Source organism: Arachis ipaensis, chromosome B1 (assembly GCF_059453495.1).
Source record: "Arachis ipaensis isolate K30076 ecotype BB chromosome B1, ASM5945349v1, whole genome shotgun sequence".
NCBI lineage: Eukaryota > Viridiplantae > Streptophyta > Magnoliopsida > Fabales > Fabaceae > Arachis > Arachis ipaensis.
Window position 1 is genome coordinate 56,737,508 of NC_142436.1, and position 24,460 is coordinate 56,761,967.

General features: G+C 40.8%; 1 non-coding gene across 1 annotated transcript; it reads left to right on the forward strand.

The window, feature by feature from the left end:
* Window positions 1-329: 329 nt before the first annotated feature.
* Window positions 330-433, forward strand: LOC148576667 (small nucleolar RNA R71). Its single transcript, XR_015902797.1, has one exon. It is a non-coding gene; the product is annotated as a small nucleolar RNA R71 (small nucleolar RNA).
* The last annotated feature ends 24,027 nt before the right edge of the window (window positions 434-24,460 follow it).

Consider the following 24,460-nt stretch of genomic DNA (forward strand, 5'->3'; position numbering starts at 1 on the left):
CATTCACTCCTTCTTGGATTGTTGATGAAGTGGAGATTGCTGCTACTTGGTTCATCTCCATCTTCTTGGTGAGGTTAGCCAGCTGCTGGGTAATGAGCTTATTTTGGGCCAACAGAGCATCTACATTGTTTAGCTCCATTACTCCTCTTGTGTTCCCTCTTTCGGAAGCATAGAAGTAGTCGTTCTCTGCTACTGTTTCAATAACATCTATGGCTTCCTCAATGGTCTTCTTCTTATTCAAAGATCCTCCAGATGAATGGTCTACAGCCTTCTTTGACTCATAAGAGAGCCCTTCATAGAAAATGTGCAGCTGCACCCATTCGTTGAACATGTCAGGTGGACACCTCCTTGTTAAGTCCTTGAACTTCTCCCATGCTTCATATAGAGTCTCACCATCTTGTTGCCTGAAAGTTTGGACCTCAGCTCTCAGCCTATTGATTCATTAAGGAGGGTAAAATCTTGCTAAGAATTTGTTCACCACGTCTTCCTAAGTTGTCAAGCTTTCCCTTGGGAAAGATTCCAGCCATTTGGCTGCCTTGTCCCTGAGTGAGAATGGAAATAAGAGCAGCCTATAGGCGTCAGGATGAACACCATTAGACTTCACTGTGTCACATATTCTCAGGAAGGTGGTTAAATGTTAATTGGGGTCTTCTTGAACACTTCCTCCAAACGAACAGTTGTTCTGAACAAGGGTGATGAGCTGTGGTTTAAGTTCGAAGTTGTTGGCATGGATTGTTGGCTTTTGGATGCTACTTCCATAATTGCCTGGGTTTGGATTGATGTAAGAGCCCAAAAATCTTCTATCCTCCCCAGCATGATTTGCTCTACCTCCTCCCCCATGGTTGTGATCTTCTTCTTCATGATGGTTTTCCATGTTGTCTTCCATGTTTGTTTCAAAGAATTCCTCTTCTTCCTCAGCACCAACCACTTTCTTTCCTCTTGCCTCCCTCCTTAATCTAAGGAAGGTCCTCTCAGGTTCAGAATCGAAGGAAGTTGAAGCCCCACTTCTTCTCCCTGTCATACAACCATCAAGTGCAAGCAAGAAAAGATAGGTGCAGAAAGTATTTGTGTTAGAATTACTGTTAGTTGTGGGTGATGCAATATATCAAACAGTTAGTGGGTTAGCAAATAGAATTAAAAATAACAAAGAAGAACAAAAGAGTAGAGGGGGAAGGGAAGAAGTTTAACTAAAACAAAAAGTAAATCACTCAAACAGAAAATGAAATTCACAAAATAAAAATGCTCAATCTAGTGATCTTCCAATGTAATCATTGTTGATGCACAATCAATCCCCGGCAACGGCGCCATAAACTTGATGCGGGAAAAACTTGTCTCACAACAAATCTCCCTTCGGCAAGTGTACCGAATTTGTCGTCAAGTAAAAACTCACAATAGAGTGAGGTCGAATCCCACAGGGATTGATTGATCAAGCAACTTTAATTAGAAGAATGTTCTAGTTGAGCGAATCCAGAATTTAGGTTGAGAGTTGCAGAAAATAAAATGGCGGGAATGTAAATAACAGAAAAGTAAATGCTAGAATTAAAGGACTGGAAGCAAATGACTGAAAGTAAATTGCAGAATTGTAAATGGGAATGGAGGATTTGCTCATAAAAGTAAATGGCAGAAATTAAAGAGAATGGGTAAGATCAGAGATGGGGAGTTCATTGGGCTTAGGAGATGTTGCAATTCTCCGGATCAAGTTCATTTTCATCTCTTCCTCAATCAATGCACTCATTGATCTTCTTGGCAATCTTAAGTGATTGAATTACAATTTCTTGCAATTCAATCTCTCAAATCTTGATCAATAGCCAATTCCTTGGTCAATTGCTCATGAGAAGAGATGAAGTATGGTCACTGATTATACCACATGCATTTCCCAAATCAAATATTGAGAGGGTTATAGTCACATACCCATCCAAACCCAATTTGGTCCAGCATGAGAAAGCATTTCTAGCTTGATCTCTTCATTCCTCTTTCAAGGTTCAAAAGAGATCCAAGTTTGAATAGCTTCTCTTCCAAGATAACTACTCAATTGGATGAAGATCGAAAGCTTTCAAGTAAAATCAAGAGAAAAGATAGAAGAAGAATAATGAAAATTAGTATTGATCCATCAAATTACAACAGAGCTCCCTAACCCAATGGAAGGGGTTTAGTTGTTCATAGCTCTAGAAAATGACAACAAAGATGGAGAATACATCATAAAACTAGAAAATGCAGAGAAAGTAAAATACAGAGAGTAGTTCTCCTTTTTCCAGCCTCCAGAACTCCTTTTACAATTCAAAGCTACTCCTATATATACTACTCTTCTCAGCTTCTAGTTTACTCTTCAAGTCTTGGGCCTTTGGATCTTGAGTTTGAAGCAGTTCTTTTCTTCATTTGGGCTTGGCTTTACTTGCAGAGAGAAAGTGCTAAGTGGGCAGAGACTTCAGCTCAGGGCGTTAGGGGTGTTAATATTTAGTGAAAGTATAAGTTTGAGAACGTTAGTGACGCTTAACATTTTCACTAACGTTCCAATGTACCCCTTTGCCTCTCGTTAGAGCCCACATTAACTATGTTAACGTGGCTTCTAACGTGGCCTTGCCAAACTTCGAGAACGTTAATGACACTCAACATTGTCACTAACGTTCCAGTGTGCCCCTTTTTGCTTCACGTTAAAGCTCCACGTTAACTATGTTAACGTGGCTTCTAACGTGGCCTTGCCAACCTTCGAGAACGTTAGTAACACTCAACATTGTCACTAACATTCCAATGTGCCCCTAGATCTCACGTTAGAGTCCACGTTAACTAGGTTAACGTGGCTTCTAACGTGGCCATTCTTAGCCATCCCAACATTAGTGACAATGTTGAGTGTCACTAATGTTGGCTCATCATTCATTCCTCATCGTTAGCTTCCACGTTAACTAAGTTAACGTGGAAGTTAACGTGGCTCCTTGGGGGGTTGTGTGGTTGCTTCCAACGTTAGTGACAATGTTGAGTGTCACTAACGTTGGCCACAACTCTCACTTCTTACGTTAGCTCCCACGTTAACCAATTTAACGTGGAAGTTAACGTGGTGTGTTGCATCCTTAGGCCAACGTTAGTGACAATGTTGAATGTCACTAACGTTGGCTTCTCTTCCCCCTTTAACGTTAGAGGCCACGTTAACTAGGTTAACGTGGGCTCTAACGTGGCCACTCATGAGTGTTTGCCAACGTTAGTGACAATGTTAAGTGTCACTAACATTGGCTCAACTTCCCTCTTCCACGTTAGAGTTCACGTTAACTTAGTTAACGTGACTCTTAACGTGGGCAATGATGGCTATGAGAGTGTCATTGGCAATCACTTTTCTCACTAACCTTGCAAGTTTCCTCCCTTTCCTTGCTTCCTTTGGTCCTGAAATCAAGCAATAGAGTGCATCAAAGTTCTAGTCCAAGTCATGGGCAATGCAACATACAATTTGTCACTAAACTTATGCAAAATCCTCATGAAATAATGTAAAATGCACAATGTATGCTTGAGTCAAGGTGTAAGTGAATATCTACCCAAAACTAGCTTATTTCCTAAGAAAATGCATGAAACTAACCTAAAAACAGTAAAGAAAAGGTCAGTGAAACTGGCCAAGATGCCCTGACATCAATGAGTGAGGTCGATCCCACAGGGATTGAAGGATTGAGCAATTTTAGTTAGGTGGTTGATTTAGTCAAGCAAACAAGTTTTGATTTGAGTGATTTGTATTCAACAGAAGCCAAATTGCACGAAATTTAAAGGGAGAGGGAGAATTGACAGTAAATTAAAGGGGAGAAGAAGTAAAGGAGCTGAATCTTAAAGTGCAAGTAATGTAAATGACATAAGCTTAGATTGCAAGAAATGTAAATAGATGAAGCTTAGAGTGAAAGAAATGTAAATTGCTTAAATAGTAAAGGGCTTTGGGAGCTGGGATCTCAGAAATTAAACAAGAGAATGTAAATAGAAATCAAGAGAAGTAAAATATGAATTGAAATTCAGTAGATCTCAAACAGAAAAGAAAAATTACTTGAAGAAGCAATACAGAAAGTGAATTCAACTCAATTGTAAAATCTAAAAGAGAAGTTGAAGATCTCAGGGGCTGAATGAGACTAGAAAACAAGTCTAGATCTCACTTCCTTCCTTGATCCAACAGATGATAATTGCAGAAGAAATAGATATGAAAGCAGTAAAGAAAACTTAGATCCAAATCACAATTCCTTGAAATTATGCAGAAAGTAAACAAAGAGAGATCTCAGATCAAGAATGAAACAGAATTCCTTCAATTCTCAATCCAAGATTCAAAACAAAGAGTGAAGAGTGTAGAAGTAAGGACAAAGAGGAAGAGAATTCAATTTTCAATCCCAATTCCCAAACCCAAAGCTAAAATCTGAAATGAGCTCAAAAATGAAAAATGAAAAGTAAAAGTGTCAAAAAGGTCAAAGGAAAACTCTTCTCTAAATCAAACTAACTTCTATTTATACACTTTCTATTTTTAAATTTCAGAATTTGGAGTGGGCCTTTCAATTTGGTGAAGAATTGAATCCAATTTGATTTTTAATTGAATTTTGGACCATGGGTGCTACTCCTAGTAGAGTGCTCGGTTGAAAAAGAGAGCACAGCACTCCCTTGGCTCAATTGTTGCGTGACAAGCTCCTTGGGCAGCCTTCATAGTGCTCGGTTGTGTGAGAGAGCACAGTGCCCTTTGTTTTGAGACAAGCCTCAAGTTCGAGCCTTGAGGGAAGAAAAATTGGCCAACTTTGTTGCACAAGGTAGCACTCAGTGAAGTAAGTTAACTGAGCGCCCCTTTTGCTTGCATGGAAGGGGCTCCAATTTCGAACCTTGGCCTTCCCATTTCATGCCCAATTCCTTGTAGCGCCTCCTCCTTGCTCTTCATGAAGCTCCCTTGTTCGAATCCTTGCTGAGCCATTTTGGCTTATTTTTCTTTGCACAGGCCTTGTAGTAGCGCTTCTCTTGTCCCTCAAGTGCTGGGGTCAAAACTTGGGGCCTCCACTTCTTGGTTTTGCACTTTGTTTTTCTTTGAAGAGGAGCCCTAAAAGGTTAACTGAGTTAACCGAACGCTATGCTTTTTGCCTGGTTTCCTTGGATCCTTGTGGCACTCGGTTGAGCGAGAGAGCACAGCATTCTTTGCCTTTTCCTTTCTTGGATTTGAGTAGCGCTCGAATAGAGAGCACTGTGCTCACTGAGAGAGCACTTCTCCTTGGTTGCTTGATGCGCCACGCTTTTCTTCGTCCTTAGGCCACGCTTTCCTTGTTTCTTTCTTTTCTTCACCTACAAGTAATCAAAACAACCAATCAAAGTATCACCAAATTCACAAGGTTTATAAATAATTCAAAAACCAATTAATTTTAGCTTAAACCTCATGATTTAGTGTCGAATAAAGGATGGTTGATTGATTCAACAAAATCATGTAATTCCACTCTAAATCACTTACTTATAATGCAAGAAACTGCATAAAACCTAATGAAACAAGTGAAACATGCTTGAAAAGCTAGCATAAGATGACTTGTCATCAAGTACCCCCTATGGCTAGCCAATGTTGTCTTGGTGAAAAAGTCAAATGGGAAATGGCGGATGTGCACTGATTACACCGACCTCAATAAAGCTTGCCCAAAAGATCCCTATCCACTCCCAAATATCGACACTCTAGTGGATGCCTCCTCCGGATACAAGTACCTCTCGTTCATGGATGCTTATTCAGGATACAAACAAATCCCAATGTATCCACCCGATCAGGAAAAAACCTCATTCCTAACTCCAAAAGCAAACTATTGTTATGTCGTCATGCCATTCGGACTCAAAAATGCAGGAGCCACTTACCAAAGATTAATGAACAGAGTCTTCGCAGACCATATCGGGAAACTCATGGAAATATATGTAGATGACATGTTGGTAAAAACACAGAATGAAGAGTCGCTACTATCCGACCTCACCACAGTATTCGACACCATAAGAAGGCACGGTATGTGATGAGTAATTTTGGTGAAAAATAAATTTCCCCCAAAATACACAAATCTAACCGGCAAGTGCACCGGGTCGCATCAAGTAATAAAAACTCACGGGAGTGAGGTCGATCCCGCAGGGATTGAAGGATTGAGCAATTTTAGTTTAGTGATTGATTTAGTCAAGCGAATCAAGATTTGGTTGATGATTGTGTGACTTGCAGAATGTAAATTGCATTGAAGTAAAGAGAACAAGAAATAAATGGCTGAAACTTAAAGAACAAGAAATTAAATGGCAGAAACTTAGAGTGCAAGAAATGTAAATTGCTTGAAATGTAAAGGGGATTGGGATGTGGATTTGTAGAAATTAAACAAGGAAAAACTAAATTGCATCAAACAGAAGAGGGAAAGGGAATTGGAATTGAACCGGATCTTGAAGCAGTAAAGTAAATGAACAGAAAAAGCAATAAACAGGGAATTGAAATGAGAAATTCAGATCTCAGGACCCAGAGACTAGAAAACCAAGTCTAGATCTCAATGCCTTCCTAGATCCAACAAGAACAATAGCAAGGAAATTGTAAATTGCAAAGAAATTAGATGAGAAGCAAGTAACAGAAACGGAAATTCAATTAAGCAGTAAATAAACAGAGAGATCCAAGGATGAGATTGAAACAGAATTTCTTCAATTCTCCAACCCAAGATCCAAGACAATTGCAATTGAAATAGAAAGCAATAAAATGAAGAGGAGGAGAAGTGAATTCTCCTTCCCCAAGACAAAGAAATTAAAGTTCACTCAAAAGTTCTCCGAAAACTATTATGAAAATTCCCAAAAAGGAAAGCTCCCCGAAGAACTTGAATTCTATCCTATTTATACACTTTCTTCAAATGATCTTCAAGCCTTGAGTTGGGCCTTTGCTCTTGGTGGAATTGGGTTGAAAGAGGCCTTAGTTGATTGCTCTTGAAGTTTGAAGAAGAACCAAAGTGAACCAATTGAACCGGGTTTGAGGTTAGCAAAAGTTGGACCAAAAGTTTGAGCCAAAGTTAGGGGTCTAACTTTGGCTCCAACTTTTCATAGCAGCAAACACATTTTTCTGGTATGCACGTTGGTGCCAACGTTAGGGGTCTAACTTTGACCCTAACGTTGGCCTTGTCTAGTGTGCTTGTGGTGCCAACGTTAGCCTCCAAGTTAGGGGTCTAACTTTGAGGCTAACTTTTCACCCAAAAGTTTTTGCTTCCTGGTTCAACTTATTCCATTGTCCTCTCTTTACTCCTAGCCATTCCTTCTTGCTTCACCCTTTCTCCAAGCCTTCTTCACCTATCATTAATCAACCAAACACATCAAAGCTATGCTCAAAATCATGAGATATTCATTCTTTCATAATATGTGACAATTTTAGCATAAAACCTCATGAAATAGCATGAATTCATACATGGTTGATTAAATCAAAGGAAGCATGAAAATCTACCCACTTGGCTTGCTTATGGCTCAAGAAAGTGCATAAAACCTATTGAAAACAAAGGAAAAAGGCATAGAAAAACATGACATGGTGACATGTCATCAGTATGCGACTCAATCCAGCAAAATGCACCTTTGCAGTAGAAGTGATAAACTCCAATTTTGTGGTTTATATTGTGTAGAATTTGGGGGGTTTTGTCAATATTTTTCACACTTATTCACAAGAATTGCATGGTTTTATGTTCTCTTCCTAATATTGCTTCATGATGGAAAACATGCTTCTTTTATCTTAGAATTACTATATTTTGATCCTCTTTTATTACCATTCGATATCGTGACGTGTTTGTTGAGTGATTCGGAATTCATAGGGCAAGAATGGCCTATAAGAGAGAAAGAAAGCATGCACAAGTGTAAGGAACATGAAGATTTGGATTTTGAAAATTTCAGTATGGGCGCGCACGCGCACCTTGCGCACACGCGCGGATGTGGACAGCTGGAAGTGGCGCATGTAGATCAGCGCATCCACGCGGATTAGAGAAATCCACACCGGCATGCACGCGTACATGGCGCGCACGCATGGATCGCAAAATAAATCGGCGCGCACGCACGCATGGCGCGTACGCGCAACAAGCTGCACGTGACCTCATTAAAGGAAATCGTGCCTGGTGATTTCTGAGGCTCAAGAGGCCCAAATTCAAGCTGGTTCTGCATGGAAAAGACCCAAGGATGCTAGGGGAAAAGGGGGGATCATTCATTCACACTTAGACACAATTTTTAGCTAGTTTTTAGTTTTTGTTCTTCTAGAGAGAGAAACCCTTGTTCCTCTCTAGATCTAGTTTGATTTGATATTCTCTTGTTGAATTCTGAATTAGATCTTGTTGATTACTAGTTTTGATTGCTTAATTTGAATTCCTTAGTATAATTTTATTTAAATCTTGTGTTAGATTTATGTTTTCTTGTCACTTGTCATTTTCTACCCAGTTTGTGAATCTTATGGATCTTGAATTGTTAATGTTACATTGATAATTTTTATGATTAATTGTGTTGTTTGAGTGAATTTACATTGATAATTGTTAGTAGGTACTTGTTAATTTCAATTTAGTTGCAATTTGAATATGTTTTTTAGTAATGCTTACCATGTGTTTGATGAAATGTTTCCTTTGATTGTGGAGTAGTTCTCTTTACTCTTGGCCTAGGATAAGGGAATTGGGTGAACTTGAGTCATTGGGTCTAATGGATTTGATGATTTGGAAACCATTAGTGGTCAATTTGATAACCATTGACACTAGCCCACTACTAAGTCAATTAGTAGCTCGGATGGACCTTATGGGTTGATGTTGATTAAACCGTTTAATATACTTCAAGTATAGAAGTAAACTTAATGAGTTTGGTTCCTCATAATTGTCAAGATATGGTTATTAGACAAGGATGGTGACCCCAATTCCCATGTCTAGCCAAGAGTTGCTTTTATTATTCATATTTGAAAATCCAAAAATCCTAATTGCTTTGTCTTAGTTATAGTTATTTGTTTAGTTTTAGAGTAGAATTATATTGGATGTTATCTTATTAGTTTGGAATTGCTCACATCTTGCTTTAGTCACTTGAATTAGTTTCTTGCACTTCAAGATTACTTGCTTGTTAGGATTCTTAGTTTAATTTCTTGCTCATGACTTGCAACCTCGGAATTCTAACCAATGTTGATGCATATGTTTGCCTATTCCTTGTGAGACAACCTGAGGTATGAATACTTCGGTTACTTTTATTGGGGTTGAACTTGTGACAACCAATTCCTTCAAAATTTGATCGAGATTTATTAGTTGGTTTGGAACTATACTTACAACGAAGTTCTATTTCTATTAAGAGAGATTCTAGACCGACAATAACACTCGCCCTATCAAGAAGCTGGCAAGTTCTTGGGCTTCATGCTCACACAAAGAGGAATTGAGGCAACCCAGATAAATGTCGGGCAATACTCGACATGAAAAGTCTGACCTGCGTCAAAGAGGTACAACAACTCAACGGAAGACTGGCAGCCTTGTCCAGATTTCTAGCCAGATCGGCCATAAGGTCTCTCCCCTTCTATGACACTTTAAAGAATGGAAAGAGGTTTGAATGGACAACGGAGTGCGAACAGGCTTTCTAGGATTTCAAATGGTTCCTGGGACAGCCACCTATTCCAACTCGACCACAGGAAGGAGAATCAGTCGTATTATACCTCGCAGTAGGAAATCGGGCAATAGCCTCAGCACTGGTCAGAGAAGACGAAAGTGGGCAACAACCCATCTATTTCATCAGCAAAGCTTTATAAGGGGCCGAACTGAATTATCAAAAGATAGAGAAGTTCGCCTACGCTCTCATACTAACGTCTCGACGACTTCGCCCATATTTTCAAGCTCACACCATCAAGGTTCGGACTAACCAGCCCATAAAAGGCATCTTACAGAAGACAGATTTAGGTGGAAGGATTCTACAGTGGGCAGTCGAGCTATCTAAGTTCGATCTTCAGTATGAAGCTCGGACGGCCATCAAGACTCAATACTTGGCCGATTTCATTGCTGAATACACTGACACCCCGGGAACTCCTATAAAGTGGAATCTCTATGTAGACAGCTCTTCAAACAAAACTGGGAGTGGGGCAGGTGTGATAATAGAAAGCGATCAGGGAACCCAAATCAAACTCTCCTTGAAGTTCGAGTTCCCTACTTCCAATAACCAGGCTGAGTATGAGGAACTATTGGCTGGTTTGAAGCTGGCCAAGGAGGTAGAAGCTCAAAAGCTTATTATCTTCAGCGATTCACAAGTAGTTACCTCACAAATAGAAGGGACCTACTAAGCTAAAGACCCTACTATGAAAAAATACCTGGACAAAATCAGAGAACAGCTCGGACACCTTGGGAAATATGAGGTCCGCCACATACCTCGGGAACAAAATGCTCGAGTTGACACACTCTTAAAACTAGCCAGCACCAAACCAGGGGGCAATAATAGAAGCCTCATCCAAGAAATACTGCAGAACCCGTCAAGGATACTCCCTACAGATAAGAAGGAGGCAAAGAGGTTAAAGTGAGAGGCACAATACTACACCATCATAAATAACATCTTATACAGGAGAGGGATCTCAATACCCCTATTAAAATGTGTGCCGACCTCCAACACAAAAGAGGTTTTAGAAGAAGTACACAGTGTCATCTGTGGCAACCATCTCGGAGCACGAGCTCTCGCCAAAAAAGTACTCCGAGCCGGATTCTTTTGGCCGATTTTGCAAAAGGAAGCAATAAAGTTCGTAAAGACATGTCCACCATGTTAAAAACACGCTAATTTCCACATCGCCCCACCAGAGGAACTCATCAGCGTAACCTCACCTGACCATTTGCAAAATGGGGACTCGATCTCCTCGGGCCCTTCCCCCAAGGATCAGGACAGGTCAAGTTCCTCATTGTAGGGGTAGATTATTTCACAAAGTGGATTGAAGTAGAACCCCTAGCTAATGCCACTGCTCAAAGAAGTCGGAAATTCCTATATGGAAACATTGTCACAAGGTTTGGGGTTCCTTACTCCATTACCACAGATAATGGCACCCAATTCACAGACTCAGGCTTCAGAAAGTTGGTAGCCAACTTGAAAATAAAGCACCAATTCACGTCCGTAGAATACCCCCAGGCTAATGGACAAGCAGAGGCTACCAACAAGGTCATATTAGCCGGGTTAAAACGGAGACTACAGGACGCAAAGGGAGCCTGGGCTGAAGAGCTCCCACAAGTCCTATGGGCATATCGAACAATTCCACACTCCACCATAAGGGAATCACCTTTCTAACTGGCTTATGGAATGGAGGCAATGGTCCCAATGGAGGTCGAAGAAGGATCCCCAGAACGATCCACTACAATGAAGAGGCCAACTCCCAATTTCAAAAGGAAGAGCTCGACCTACTTCCAGAAATCCGAGAAAGAGCTCGGATCAGGGAGGAAGCGTTAAAACGTCGAATGGCCTCAAGATACAATCAGAAGGTAGTACAGCGTAGTTTTGCCAATAATGACCTCATCCTAATCCGAAATGATATCGGAACAAGTCGACCAGTAGAGGGGAAGCTAGCAGCTAACTGGAAAGGACCCTACCGAGTCACAGAGGTAGTGGGAAAAGATTACTACAGGCTGTCCGAACACGAGGGACAAGAGCTACCAAGGTCATGGCACGCCTGCAACCTAAGAAGGTATTATAGTTAGGAGGTAATAAAGATCTTAGGTCAAGGTGCACTCTTTTTTCTGAGAAGGTCTTTTAACGAGGGCCAAGATCTATAAACTGCCTGACTTAGAAGGGTAAACACCCACATGTATATATTTTTCCTATTTGTCTACTTTCTATTTGAATAAAACTTTTCAGATTTCTTCTACAAAGCCTCTCTACAGGTCGGCAAGGTGAAAAACAAATTCACCACCAGACCACGATAAAAACCGAATTCATCATTTGATTTCGACAAAGATCGGCAAAAAGTGAAAACCAAATTCACTGCTCGATCAAAGACAAAGCTACAGGTCGGCAAGGTGAAGATCAAATTCACCGTCCAATCACGATAAAATCAACAAAGTTAATAAAAGTAATCCATAAGCTGAGGCCTGGCCAACCCTGATTGAAAAATGGATTTCTAGAAATAATTCGAGGCGGACCGACATGAAGAAATCGGACCAATCGACCAAAAGTGACAAAAAGTTATAAAAAAAAGTGATCTATAGAAAGAGGCCTGATAAGGTCTGAGAAAAAATGGATCGCTAAAAATAACTTAGGACGAACCGACATGAAAAAGTCGGACCCGACTAATCAAAGCGACAAAGTTATAAAAAGTAATCCATAGAAAGAGGCCTGATCAGCCCTTATCGAAAGTGGATTACTAGAAATAACTTAAAAGGGACCGACATGAAGAAGTCGGCCTAAGCCGATCAAAAGTGACAGAGTTATAAAAAGTAAATCCAAGAGACCCGGCGAGGTCCAACTAAAAATGGATTACTAAAAATAACTCGAAAGACTCAACGAAAGAAGTCGACCGGCAGAAGGCGTGCGCTAGAAGGGACATAGCTTGACCCAGAGAAAGCCACGACCTCTCACAAAATCGATTCACAAGTGTTCTATGAAAAGAACAGTCGAACAAGGCTAGCCTCAAAAGGTCACTTCAACCAAAGCAGAAAATAAACTAACACAAAGGAAATAAAAAAAGAGGTCGGACAGCAAAAAGCTCCAACACTCTTAAGATTCCTGGAAGCCCCAAAAGATTGCAAACAAAACACATCAAGAAGAAAAGTAAAGCTACTATAAAGACTCAAGAAGGCCACCTAAAAATGACCTCAAGAGCTCAAAAGCATTTGTTTTTCACAACAAAGTTGCTAACAAAAGCAACTAAAACGTCAAAGTCAAAAGAGCTACAATTTACAAAAATCCAGAGTTTCAAAGACCCACAAACCGGGCCATAAGATACCAAATCAGATAACTATAAGGGATTCAAAGACTCCCCAGTAGCGGCATCCCGAGGAGGAGGAGGACGAGTCACGAGGGGGACAACATCAACTGTTCCATCCGGACAAGTCAGAATCTGAACATCAGGGTCAGACTCGGAACGGCCGACCTCAGGTGCAGGAGTTGAGGAAGTTGGTGCAACGGAAGCTTTGGTGGATGGCATAGGAGGTAGATCTACATCATCATCATCTTCATCCGGAGCAGGGACGATCTTCCCATTTTCCACAATATTGTCCAAACTAAAGAGAGACAGGTCAAGCTCGGGAGCAAGAACTCAGACCTGATCCTTCAAATTCTCATAAGCAGAAGTCACACTGCCCACGAGATGGCCCTGGAGCTCGGCATAATCAGCCCGAGCAGATTCCAACCCCTCCCTGAGCTCTATCATCTCACCATAAGCCCAGACATAGCTATCCTTATGCTTCTGCAGCATCTCCTCAGCCAGATTTGCAGAAGCCACCGCAGCAGTAGCCCGAATCTTCTCACCTTCCAACTCTTTTTCCAGCTTCGCCACCTTCACCTCAAGTTCCTCCTTCAACCCCTTGATCTTGTTGAATTCCGACTTGGCCTCCTGCATAAAAGCCTTTGTCGCATGAACAGGAAGATCCTGGGCAGTTCGGAACAAGGCCGCTCCCATGTGTGCCATCTTAATACCGCTTCGGGTAAAAAAATCCAGATGATGAAGAATGGATACATCATCAGTAGGAACAACACCATAAGGAGCAATTTGATGATCGACAAACTTCACAGCATCAAAATCAGGGGCGTCCAAATTAAAAGGCTCAACAGTCCTCTGTCTTTTTGGAGGAGGGCCGGCAGTGGGAGAAGAGGTAGCAGCAGAAGTTTGGGGAGGATCAACCAAATGGACCTCAGGAGTAGGAATCACCCTTCTCGGCCTAGAAGTGCTCAAGGTCGGCTTTTTAGGAGGAACCTGAGAAGATCCTTCCCCAGCAGCCTTAGCCGAGATGTTCTGGGCAGCTGTAGCTTTCCTCACCTTCTTAAAGGCCTTTATGGAATCATTATTCTTAGTCATCTCTGAAAAAACACTACAAAACCAAGAACGAAGCACTGGCAATCAAAGAAGAAAAGTGAAGCAGAAGCGAAAAGAAAGGAAGCAAGAAACTGAAAGATAAGACTTGAAAATTCAAAGTGAAAAGAAATGAGGGAAAGAAGGGAAACGGCAAAAGGGGAAGTTAATGAGCTTTAAAGACCCTCGCACGTTCCCAAAGCCAAAGCACAAATGCAAAAATGCGCGTTTCAAACTAAAAGGAGTGAAGGAAAACGCTTCACATTCAAAAAAGCCTCAGTAGAATCAACCAAAGTGCTCGAGTTCGGCTTCTCCAAAGAAGGATCAAAGTCCTAAAAAAGGACTCGACCTCAAAAGGAAGACCACACTCAAGCAGGGGCACTGTTCATGCCCTGGGTCGAGCTGTACGACCCGGGCTGATAGAAGACAAGTCGACCGACCTCTTCAGGTCAGGATTACCTGAGCTCCTCTCAAAGAGCTCGGCCAAATCGCTACAAGGAGCCCAAACAAGCCCAAATAGAGGGACAAAGCCCAACCTAAAGGAAGCTAAAGCCTGAAAAGATGAGGGCGACTCCCCTCAGGATAAGATGACTTCACTCAGAAGATAAGATAAGATAACTAACTTATCTTATCCAGAAAGGTCACTCCACACTATTATAAATACACTGGAGCACCCAGGTATAACTCATACTCTGATTCTACAAAAAACCTGCCTAATACCCTTGCTAACTTAAGCATCGGAGTCCTTTGCAGGTACCACCATCCTTTGGTGACGAAGGATCAGCACAGCCACCAAGTCCAACAAGTCGGACACATAAGCTCCGACCAGTACAGAAGATCTCATCCGAGATCGACCAACAGTTTCAGGTAACCCTCGGAACAGCGCCAAAAACTTGATGGGTGGAAAATTGATTCCGCACAAACTCACCGGTAAGTATACCGGGTCGCATCAAGTAGTAAAACTCACGAAAGTGAGGTTGATCCCACGAGGATTTATGGATCAAGCAACTTTAGTGAAGTGATTAGTCTAGTCAAGCTAACAGTGTTGAATTGGGTGAAAATGTATTGACAGAATGTAAATTGCTGAAGGTATAAAGTGCAGAAGGTAAATTGGCAGAAACTTAAAGAGCAAGAAATGTAAATTACAGCAAATGTAAAGGGAATTGGGTGCTGGGAAATTAAATGAAGCAGTAAATCAGAACTCAGAATAATTGCAGAAGATTAAAATTGCATGAAAGTATTTGAAAGTAATAGGAATAGAAAGGTAAAATTGGAAGAAATGAAAATTGCTGAAGAGTAGAGATATAGGAAATTGAAATTGCAATAAAAGTGAACTGAATTCAATATAGCTGAAATATGAAAATGCAGAAAAGGAAAAAGTATATCAGAGAGCCTTCTATTCTACTTCTACTCCTACTCCTACTGCTACCTACTACTAATGCAGCCTACTGTACTCCTGCGCCAGAACTCCTAACAGACCTCCCTAATAGAATGAAACTGATGCCTTTAGATAGGCTTGCCTAAATTACAAAATGAAATTCAAAACAAATTACAATTAAATGAAAATCCTATTCTAGATGCTCCTTGTGCCTTTGCTTGAGTGATCTGAGTGGGCATGCTTGCTTATAGTTCAATTGGGCTCAGAATGAAATTAATTGAACAGAAGTGATACTTCCAAGAGAGCGTAGCGTTCATTTGGAGAACAGAGCGCTTCTATACCCATGCGCACACGTCCCATACGCTTGTGCGTTATTTTTCTTTTTGGCCTATCCACGCGTACGCGTGACCTTCAAAATTTGCCCTTGTAACGTGTACGCGTATTACACGCGTGCACGTCCATATCAGTGCTCTCCAAACGAGTGTAGAGTTTGTGCAAAGAACTCTCCCCACGCGTACGCGTGCTCTACGCGTGCGCGTGGATGGAAAAATCTCAATTCCCAGCTTCCGCTCCATTCACGCGTTTGCGTGCTTCTTCTCAAATGCTCCATCGATGCATGCATGTCATGTACGCGTGCGCGTCGATAACAAATCTTCAATCCCAAATTTGAAACTTGTCGAAGGCACTCAGTCAGGTAACGTAGTGCTCTCTTTGCAAATGAGCGCTGATCACATCCACGCGTACGCGTCTCCCACGCGTACGCGTGCTTCTTCAGAAATGTCACATCGACACATACGCATCACCCACGCGTACGCGTCGCCAGCTAATTTTTTTCCATCGCAAGAGCTCTTTAAAGGAAGAGCGTAGCGCTCTTCATATGAACGTAGAGCGTTCTTGAAAGACCGCGGCGTTCCTTGCTTTATATATTCACGCTAAGCTTCCTTTTGATTAATGGCCCCATGCTAGCAAATTAAATGGCTCATTGCATGCATAAATATTATTAACGCCTTGCATATTATATTAATGCATGCTTCATGAATTAATGGCGTTAATACCTTATTGCATGCATGCTTTCATTTGCTTTATTACGTTAATTAGTTAATGCCAGTACATTACTTAATTAACGTAAAGCTTGATTCACTTATTGCCAATTGGCATTAATAATAAATGTTTCATGCATGCATGCTTTAATTATTAATTCATGATAATGCATGCAGAAGGCATTAATGTATCACGTTACGAATGCCAAGGCTTCCTGGGTCATGGGCCACGCTTTTAAAAGCGTGGCCTAAGGTTCCAAAAGCGTGCTCAAACTTCAAAGTGTAGCCAAAATTTCTTCTTTCCTTCTTTTGAGCTTAATTTGTGTTTTTTTGCTTATTTTTCTACTTATTTCCTACAAAATTTATCAAATCAAAAGATCAAAGAAATATATTATTTAAGCACTAAAATACTCAATAATTAAGCATTAATCATTAATTTCTTGTATGAAAAAGCATAAAAAAAACACAACATGATGCGCAGTTATCACTCTTCTTCTACTCCTTCTATCTTCTTCCTTCTGCACCTTCTACCTTTCTTAATCATGAATCCAAGTGGGAATGAAGAGTTCAAGAGAACTCTGGGATCTTATACAACTCCCACTACTGACTTCTATGGAAGAAGTATCAGCATACCTCAAATTAGAGCTAGTAGCTTTGAATTAATCCTCAACCTATTACTCTGCAGCAGCAGAACTGCCAGATTTCTTAAGAATTGCTAAAATAGTACACAGTGAGGGAGTAGACCAAGAGGTCTATAGGTTACTGCTCTTTCCTTTTGCTTTAAAAGATCAAGCAAAAAGGTGGTTGCATAACCAGCCTAAAGATAGTTTAAAAACTTAGAAACAGTTAGTGGACAAGTTTTTAAATCATTACTTTCCCCCTAGAAAGATGACTCAGTTGAGACTGGACATCCAATGATTCAAACAAGGAGATAGTGAATCTCTTTATGATGCTTGGGGAAGGTATAAGAGGATGCTAAAGAAATGTCCCACTGAAATATTTTCAGAATGGGTACAGTTAGACATCTTCTACTATGGGCTTTCAGACATGGCTAGAATGTCCTTGGACCACTTTTCTGGTAGTTTCATACACATGCGAAAGACCATAGGAGAGGCTCAAGAGCTTATTGAGACAATTTCCACTAATAAGCACCTGTACTCATCTCCTAAAACCTCTATAAAAGGAGAGGTTAAGGCAGTAGCTACTGAACCTAACCCTCTGGAGCAGGATGGCCCAATGACTCAGCAACTACACACCCTTGCCCAGAAAATGCTGGAACTGTAAGAGGCCCTATGAGAAACTCAGGCTTCTAATGGGAATATAGAAGCCCAATTAAGTCAAACAAGGCAGCAGTTATCTAAGTAGATAACAGATGAATGCCAGGCTATCTAACTAAGGAGTGGGAAACCCTTAAACACCCAACCTCAGTATAATAAAAATGAAAAGCCTATAGAGGATAACATACTGGCGTTGAACGCCAAGAAAAGGGAGAAAATGGGCGTTCAAATGTCCAAGGGGATAGCAGCATGGGTGTTGAACGCCCAAGCAAGGGAGGTCAGTTGTTCATGAATAACAACCCTCCTAAGCAAGCTAGTAACCCCTCTTCCGACTCCCATGGCATTCGGCCTCTTTCAACCAAGGTTTATGAGTACAAGGCTAAAATGTCATTTCCTCATAAAGTCTGTCAAGAGGAAAGGGATAAACAGTTTTCCCGCTTTGCGGAGTATCTCAAAACATTAGTGATAAAGATCTCTTTCGCAGAAGCTCTTGAATAGATACCTTCTTATGCAAAGTTCATGAAGGACATTCTAAGTCATAAGAAGGATTGGAGAGAGACATAAACAGTCCTCCTCACTGAGGAATGCAGTGCAATCATTCAGAACAGCTTGCCAGAGAAGCTTAAAGATCTTGGAAGCTTTATGATACCCTGCACTCTAGGTGACGCTTGTACAAGGACAGCTCTATGTGACCTTGGAGCAAGCATTAACCTAATACCAGCTTCACTAATAAAGAAGCTCTGCTTGACAAATGAAGTCAAACTAACCCGCATGTGCCTTCAACTTGATGATGGGTCTATTAAGATACTATCAGGAGTAATAGAGGACATGATTGTCAAGGTTGGACCTTTTTCCTTTCCCACTGACTTTATGGTATTGGACATAGAGGGGTATAATAGCACATCTCTCATCCTAGGAAGACCTTTCTTAGTCACAGGATGAACCCTCATTGATGTTGAAAAAGGGGAAGTAACCCTAAGAGTCAATGAGGAGAAGTTCGTACTGAATGTTGTGAAGGCTATGTATCATCCAGACATTCCTGAGGAATGCCTGAGCATTAACTTCATTAATTCCCTGGTGGAAAAAGTCAATATGGCCGAAAGCTCCAAGGACAGGCATGATGATATCCTCAATGATACTCAGCCTAATTCAGAGGAACTTTTAGAAACCTCAGAGGAAAAGGAGAAGCCTCCTAAGCTTGAGTTTAAGCCATTACCCCCCTCTTTAAAATATGTATTTCTAGGAGATGGAGAGACCTATCCTGTGATCATAACCTCTACACTAGAACCACAGGAAGAAGAAGCACTAATCCAAGTGCTTAAAACACATAGGACCGCCCTTGGGTGGAATATAAGAGACCTTAAGGGTATTAGCCCTGCCTGATGCATGCATAAAATCCTGTTAGAGGATAATGCCATACCAGTGGTACAACCACAGAGGCGATTGAATCCAACCATGAAGGAAGTAGTGCAGAAGGAAGTCACTAAACTCTATGAGGCTGGGATTATTTATCCCATTTCTGATAGCCCATGGGTGAGCCCTGTCTAGGTTGTTCCTAAGAAGGGAGAAATGACAGTGGTTTACAATGAAAAGAATGAACTGATCCTAAAAAAGACAGTTACAGGATGGCGTACGTGCATTGATTACAGAAAACTCAATGATGCCACCAAGAAAGATCACTTTCCTTTACCCTTCATTGACCAAATGCTAGAAAGACTAACAAGTTATGCTTTTTATTGTTTCCTGGATGGATATTCTGGGTATAATCACATAGTAGTAGATCCACAAGATCAAGAGAAGACGACATTCACATGTCCTTCGGGTGTATTCGCGTATAGACGAATGCCATTTGGCCTGCGCAATGCACCTGCCACCTTTCATAGATGCATGTTATCCATCTTCTCTAACATGGTAGAAAAGTTCCTTGAAGTATTCATAGATGACTTCTCTGTTTATGGAGACTCATTTGACTCCTGTCTTGATCATCTGACACTGGTCCTAAAAAGATGCCAAGAAATAAACCTAGTTCTAAACTGGGAGAAATGCCACTTCATGGTAACTGAAGGCATTGTTCTTGGGCATAGGATCTCAAACAAATGGATAGAAGTGGATCAAGCTAAGGTGGAAGTGATCGAATGCTTGTGCAATCTCTTGGCCACTGATGTTCCATTCGTCTTTGACCAAGAATGCCTGCATGCCTTTGAAACTCTGAAGGCCAAGCTTGTTAGTGCTCCTATCATCTCTGCACCCAACTGGAACTTTCTATTTGAGCTAATGTGTGATGCAAGTGATCATGCAATTGGCGCAGTCTTAGGTCGGAGACATGACAAGCTTCTGCATGTCATTTACTATGCTAGTCGCATATTAAATGATGCGCAAAAAAATTACACTACCACAGAAAAGGAGCTACTTGCAGTGGTTTATGCCTTTGACAAGTTTAGATCCTACCTAATAGGATCTAAGGTCATTATTTATACTGACCATGCTGCTCTAAAGTATCTACTCACTAAGCAGGATTCTAAACCCAGACTTATAAGATGGATATTACTCCTGCAAGAGTTTGATATAGAAATTAAAGATAGGAAAAGGACAGAAAATCATGTGGCTGATCACTTGTCCCAGATTGAACTAGTAGCAGGCACCCCCTCTCCCTCTACTAACATATCCGAATCTTTTCCAGATGAGCAACTCTATGCCATCCGAACAGTACCTTGGTTTACAGACATTGCGAACTATAAGGCTATACAGTTTATTCCCAAAGAGTTTTCCAGGCAGCAAGCCCAGAAACTCACGCATGATGTGAAATATTACCTATGGGATGAACCATATCTCTTTAAGAGATGCTCGGATGGAATAATCCGATGCTGTGTGTCTGAAAAAGAGGCACAGAGAATTCTATGGCATTGCCATAACTCTGACTATGGAGGACACTTTGGAGGAGAGCGGACAGCCACTAAGGTACTCCAAAGTGGCTTTTACTGGCCGACTCTCTTTAAAGACTCTAGAGAGTTCGTCCGTAACTGTGATATTTGCCAGAGGGCTAGTAACCTTCCTCATGGTCACAGAATGCCTCAATAAGGAATCTTAGAGATTGAGTTATTTGATGTATGGGGCATAGATTTCATGGGACCATTCCTGCCCTCATACTCAAACACCTACATCCTTGTGGCAGTAGATTACGTGTCTAAATGGGTTGAAGCAATTGCAACACCCACTAATGACACTAAAGCAGTAATGAAGTTCCTCCAGAAGAATATTTTCAGCAGATTTGGTGTCCCTAGGACACTAATCAGTGATGGAGGAACTCATTTCTGTAACAGATAGCTAGATTCTGTCTTAAGCCGATACGGACTTTGCCATAAAATAGCAATACCGTATCATCACCAAACTAATGGGCAAGCTGAAGTCTCAAATAGAGAACTAAAGTGAATCCTAGAGAGAACAGTAAGTGCCTCTAGAAAGGATTGGGCTAGAAAGCTTGATGATGCTCTGTGGGCATACTGAACAGCTTTGAAAACCCCATTGGAACTTCACCATATCAGTTAGTATATGAAAGGTCTTGTCATTTACCAGTAAAACTAGAACACAAAGCCTATTGGGATACTAGATTCCTCAACCTTGATGCTAAAGCAGTAGGGGAGAAATGGCTGCTCCAACTAAATGAGTTAGATGAATTCCAGTTAGATGCATTTGAAAAGGCAAAAATCTATAAGGAAAAGGCAAAGAGGTGGCATGACAAGAAGCTAGCTTCCAGAGTCTTTGAACCAGGACACAAAGTCCTGGTCTTCAATTCAAGACTCAAACTATTCCCTGGAAAACCTAAATCCCAGTGGATAGGACCATTTGTGATTACCAAGGTATCACCTTATGGACACATAAAACTTCAAGGTAAAAAAATCAGGTTCACTGTCAATGGACAGAGGGTCAAGCATTACCTTGAAGGAGATATAGAGCCAGAAGGCTCAACACTACTACTAAGTTAAGTACAGTGAAGTCCAGCTAAAGTCATTAAAGAAGCGCTTGTTAGGAGGCAACCCAACTTTACTTAACCATTTATTTTCTTTTTGTTTTTCCTTTCAGTTGTCAGAGTCATGATTATATGCATCAGCCAAAAGACAGAATTCACAGTAATGAAAACAGAACGCTTCAGAAAGAGTGTTAAAGTTGAACGCCAGCCAGGGAGCAGCCCCTGGGCATTCAAACGCTAGTACAGAGAAGCAAGAAATCTGGAATTCCTTAGCCTCTCAGGACCAAGAGGTCCCACAGAAGCTCTACCTACCCCACCTTCTTCCCCTTGATCATATTTGCTCGAGGACGAGCAAAACTCTTAAGTTTGGTGTTGCAAAAGCTTTGCTTTGTGACTTTACCATTCTTAAGTATAGAAGAAGAGGATGGAGCAAGCTAGAGAGCATGCACATAAACTTGTGCATCTGCCTTAACAATCACAAAGGAGTGACATAGAAGAGATCAAGCACTACATGGGATCCTTAAGGAGGAGTACTGGCCACCATCATTTAGGTGGATTCGTTCTTTTTTATTCCTTTTTTTTATTAATTTTCTATTTTCTGCCTGTCTGTTTATTTGTTCTCTTGTTCTAAGTTGCATGGTCATTTACATTGATGTCTTAAAAGTCGTAAAATATTCCATATATCTCTCATCCTACTTAAATAAAAATATTTTATCTGAAAAGAATTGAGAGACGCATGAATTTCAAGTTTAAAATAAGATTAGTTTAATTAGTTTGATGTGGTGTTATTTGCTTTTGTTTTCTGAATGTATGATTAAACAGTGCATATTTGAAGTTGAAATTTTAGAATGTTGGCTCTTGAAAGAATAAGGAAAAAGGAAAAATATTATTGATAATCTGAAAAATCTGAAAAATTGATTTTTGAAGCAAGAAAAAGCAGCAAAAAGCAAAAGAAAAAGCATGTTGCAAAAGAAAAAAAAATCATTATGCATGTGAAAAAGAAAGAAAAAATGGCGAAAAGAAAATAATAAAAAGCAGAAAAATCCATTACTGCCCAAAAATGCAGGAAAAGGAGGGCAGATTGAAAAAGCCAGTAACCCTTTAAACCAAAAGGCAAGGGTAAAAGGACCCAAGGCTTTGAGCATCAGTGGTTAGGAGGGCCCAAAGGAATAAAATCCTGGCCTAAGCAGCTAAACCAAGCTGTCCCTAACCATGTGCTTGTGGCGTGAAGGTGTCAAGTGAAAAACTTGAGACTGAGCGGTTAAAGTCGTGGTCCAAAGCAAAAAGAGTGTGCTTAAGAACTCTGGACACCTCTATCTGGGGACTCTAGCCAAGATGAGTCACAATCTGAAAAGGTTCACCCAGTTAAAGTGTCTGTGGCCTGAATGCATCTGGTGGTAATATTGGAAAACAGAGTGCTTAGGGTCACGGCCAAGACTCAGAAATCTGTTTTCAAGAATCAAAATAAGCTTGACTAGGAGAGTCAATAATATCATCCGGATTCTAAGTTCCAAAAGATGCCAACATCTCTAAGTTTCAACGGATAATGAGATGCCAAAACTATTCATAAGCAAAAAGCTACTAGGTCCCGCTCATCTGATTTTAATTAAGCTTCATTTGAAACTTAGAAATTTATTGTATCTTAAGTTTCTTTTGTATCCTACTGTGTTTTTAGTTTCTTGGGGACAAGCAACGGTTTAAGTTTGGTGTTGTGATGAGCAGATATTTTATACGCTTTTTGGCATCACTTTCATATAGTTTTTAGTAGTTTTTATTTTATTTTTATTAAGTTTTTATAGGTTTTAGTGTTAAATTCACATTTTTGGATTCTACTATGAGATTTTGTATTTTTTGGACAATTTCAAGTATTTTCTGACTGAAATTAAGGAGCTGGAGCAGAAGTCTGATTCAGAGACAAAGAAAGCACTGCAGATGCTATCCGGATCTGACCTGCCTACATTCGGAAGGGCTTTTCTGGAGTTACAGAAGTTCAAATGGAGCGCTCTCAATGGATATGGAAAGCTGACTTCCAGAGCTTCCCAGCAATATATAATAGTTCATACTTTACTTCGAATTAGAAGGCCCAAAACTGGCATCCAACGCCAGCTTCCTGCCCCCTTCCAGGTGTCCAGCGCCCAAAGAGCAGAGCCTAGCGTCTAAAGGCCCAGAGAGGACCCCCTAGCTGGCATTCCACACCCAAAGAGCCTCATAGCACGTGGATCACATTAAAGATCAGCCCAAACACTCACCAAGTGGGCCTCAAAAGTGGATTTTAGCACTAAATAGACTGTTTTACCCTTACTAGTCATCTGTTTAGTATTTAAGGGATTATGTTTAATTCGTACCATTTGATGAACTTACATCACTTTTCTCATTATACATATTTATTATTGTGTTCTACATCAGTATGAGTTTCTAAACCTCCTAGGTTGAGGGGAGGAGCCCTACTGAGTCCTACGAATTAATAAAAGTATTATTTCTTCTTCGATCCGTGTTTGATCTATCTCTAAGATGTATATCCGATCTTCATCATGATAAACAGAATTATCTAACAAATTAGCTCTGTTCATCACACTAAGACAAACGTGCTTGACAAACACCCGCGTCTACATGGGTTCGTGTGAGTACTTGGAAGAAAAGTACGAGCCAACAGCTATGTTTATACATCTCTCAGACGGTTAATCCAGGACTTCGATGGAGACTTCTCGAGACACCAGTTCAGCCGATCTCTGGGGAGATTAAGGTTTCCGTGGTATAGGCTAGATCCAAGGAAGCAGCATTCTCTGATCCAAAAGATTCGGCCTTGTGGTGGCGTTTTGAGTAAGATTGCCAAGAGGATGACTTGCTAGAGCTTCACCCTCCATT